Below are 4,057 nucleotides of genomic sequence, written 5' to 3'. Positions count from 1 at the left end.
AAGTTTGACAGTATAAATAAGTGTGGAACCAAATTAGAAAATTGCCATTTCTATTTATGTGTTGTTATATATATATATATATATATATATATATATATATAATGGACATATATAATGCTTATTAATGGGTTTTAAAGTATTTGTAACCTAATTCATAACCATTAATAAGCTCATTTATAAACCATTCATACACCCTTTATAAAGGTCCTCTTATTTTAAAGTGTTACAGACATTTTCATATCACATTAACTTGCTAAATTATAAATAATATGATTTTAAAGACTGAATAAAGTTGATAAATATTTATTAAATTCATGCTTAAATGTTTTTAAAACAGAAAGTAAATGTATCTTAAGTTCTGTTCCCGGGTCCCTATGTGTGTAAATATGTCAGTGTGTGTGTGTGTGTGTGTGTGTTTGTGTGTGTGTGTGTGTGTGTACTTGTGTGAGTTGGCAACAGTTTTCTCCCCACAGTGCTGTATCTCATTATCTGTGTGTGTGTGTGTGTGTGTGTCCTGGTCAGTTGGTTGTCTGCAAGGCTAGACCAAGGACAGAGCAAATCTGGCACTGCCCCCACAAACACCCTGCTAATACCCCACTAATAGCCCACAAATGCCACACTAACACTCCAATAACACTCCACTAATACCCCACACACACCCTGCCAACCCCCCGCCAACACCTGACCAGCCACAGACCCAACACTGTGCCTCAAACTCCCTAACACCACACACACTCTATAAACTTACTGCTAATACCCTACTAATACCCTATAACCACTTCAACATTACCACACAAACACCCCGCTAATACCCCACTAATAGCCCACAAATGCCCCACTAACACTCCAATAACACTCCACTAATACCCCACACATGCCCTGCCAACCCCCGCTAACACCTGACCAGCCACAGACCCAACACTGTGCCCCAAACTCCCTAACACCACACACACTCTATAAACTTTCTGCTAATACCCCAATACTAGCCTACAAACACTCCACTAATACCACTCAAACACCCCACTAATACCACACACACCCTGCTAACACCTAAACAGCCACAGACCCAACACTGTGTCCCAAACTCCCCAACACCACACACTCTCTATAAACTTACTGCTTATACCCCACTAATACCCTATAAGCACTCAACTAATACCTCTCAAACACTCCACTAATACCCTACACACACCCTGCCAACACCCTGCTAACACCTGACCAGCCACACCCCCGACAGTGTGCCCCAAAATCCCTAACACCGCACACACTCTATAAACTTACTGCGTATACCCTACTACTATCCTACAAACACTCCACTAATACCCCACACATGCCCTGCCACCAACACTGATACTCTACATAATCTACATAATCTCCACTAATACCACACACACTCTACTACTACCCTACAATCACTCCACTGAAACCCAATAAACACTCCACTAATACCACACAAACACTCCACTACTACCCTACAAACACTTTACTGATACCACACAAACACTCCGCTGATACTCTTCAAAATCTCCACTGCTGTCACACAAATACTCCACTAATAGCACTGGTATGCAACAAACACTCCACTGTTAACACACTAATACCCTACAAACACTCAATTAAATCCATATGAACATGTGAACATTTTGTGAATGCTCAAACATTTTTATCACTCCAATAATACCCTACTAATATTCCAAAAACCTTCTTAAGCATGTATTCTGCTAATACCACACAAACACTACTACTCTACAAACTCTCAATTAATACAATACGAACATTATGTAAATACTCCCAAACAACATTTCAAGCACTCCAATCACACAAAACCCTTCTAAAACAACACACACACCTTAATAATACCACATAAACACCCTGCTAATACCACACAAACACTCCATCACTACTCTACAAACCAATTACCACCATGTGAGCATTACACTAATACTCCCAAACACTCCGTTCTGCTGAAACCACACAAAACACTTCTAATACTTCACAAACATCCTGATATTAGCTTAATAATACCACATAAACACCCTGCTAATGCCCTACAACCACTTTATTAATTAAACACCATGTCAATACCCTGCACTGCTAGCGTATGTGTCAAAAAACTGTGTAGTTGCTTTCTCTTTTGTATGTTTCTTGTGGCCCTGCTTTGATCTGAATGACATAAATAACCCCTCTAAACAGCGTGTGGTGTTTGGTGACCCCCCCGTGCTCGGTGTGTGGTAGTGTATAGCTCCTGGGGTGAAGGCGGGAGCAGACAGTATTTGGCAGCGCTGCAGATTGCGCTGTAGCCTGTCTGGTGCTGCAGGCCGACTCAGAGTGTGCTGTCAGAAACAGTGCAGCGCCGAGTGAGAAAGCTGCCCTTATGTATAACTGCATTTTTTCACACCTCTTCCAAAAAGCCCTCAGACTACCAACCGGCGAGCGTGCCATCTCTCTCTCTCTCTCTTACTCTCTCTCTCTCTTCATCTCAGCGTCATTATCTCTTTCTTCTATCTTGTCTCTCTGCTCTCTGTGTCTCTTCTCGTTTCTGTCCGTATTAAACTGGGTAAGGTGGCAGACACTCAGCTGCTGCACTAAAGTACACTTTGTTTCAGTATAAACACCATCGCTGAACACATAAACACATACAGACTGCATGAATTATAACTTAAGATAAAAATAGATATATTTACACAACAATAACTAATATAAGTTTTCAAATAAACACCTCTTATAAAATTAAATTAATCTCTACAAACCAAACGCCAACCAGCAGTCTACCAAGGTCTAAACATCAACCACTGGAACCAATGACAAACTTTATAGACTAAACACCAACTGTTAGGTCTTTACAGACTAAACACCAACCAATAACCAATAAGGCTCAAAAGACCAAACATGAAACAATCTAACAAATGAGCGACTAACGCCAATTAATAGACCTGTAAATACAAAACAACCACCTATAGAAAAATGTGCCTTTAAAGACTAAACACCAACCAATGGAAACAAGGGGTCTCTACAAACTAAATGTCATCTTAATGCCCTGTATAGATTAAACACCAATTAAAGGGGCTCTATAAATTAAACAACAATCAAAGGGGCTCTACAGGGGCTTAACAGATTAAATACCAACCAATATGGGCTCGATAGGTCAAACACGAACCAAAGGGGCTCTACAGATTAAACACCAACCAAAGGGGCTTTACAGATTAAGCACCAACCAAATGGACTCTACAGATTAAACACCTACCAAAGAGCTTCTACAGATTAAACACCAAACAATGGACCCAATGGGCCTCTACTGTCAAAGTATAACCCTCTGCAGTTGGACCTGTAAAAACCTATGACAAAAACCTATGGCAAAAATGTGCATTTAAAGACTAAAAATCAAACCAACTGGCCTCTACAGCCTAAACACCATCCAAAAGGCCTCTAAATGTCAATTTGTGGACTTCTACACATTGAACATTAACCAATGGGCCTCAAAAATGAACACATGTCAATGGACCTTTACAGATTAAACACTAACCAATAGAACCAATGAGTCTTGCAAACTAATCATCAACCAGTAAATCGTAAAACAAAACACCGAGTTTTGAAGCTGATGTGCCTCTAAAGACTAAACACCAATCAATGGACCTGTAAAGACAAACCATCAACCCATGGAACCTATGGTACGGTCTTCTACAGACTAAGCACCAACCGATGAAACCAATGGGTCTCTATAGGATACATGTCAACTTATTAGCCTTGGGCATCTAAAAACTGAACACCAATTAATGGGTATTTACAGATTAAACCAATGAGTCTTTGCAAAAACTAATCATTAACCAATGAGACTTTAAAGACAAAACACCAATCTGCGAAACCACTGTTCCTCTACAGACTTAACACCAACCAATGGGCCTCTACAGACTAAAAACCAACCAATGGACCTCTACATATTAAACACCAACCAATGGACATCCACAGATTTTACAACAACCGTCTATAGCCTGAAAAGACTTTAGGTCAATAGATCCATAATAAATATAAATTCAGGTTAGTGTTAGATGTTGTTATA

This window comes from Astyanax mexicanus, unplaced genomic scaffold, assembly GCF_023375975.1.
Source record: "Astyanax mexicanus isolate ESR-SI-001 unplaced genomic scaffold, AstMex3_surface scaffold_34, whole genome shotgun sequence".
In the NCBI taxonomy this organism is placed as follows: Eukaryota; Metazoa; Chordata; class Actinopteri; order Characiformes; family Acestrorhamphidae; genus Astyanax; species Astyanax mexicanus.
The sequence above is the reverse complement of the archived record's forward strand: the minus strand, read 5'-3'. Positions refer to the sequence as shown.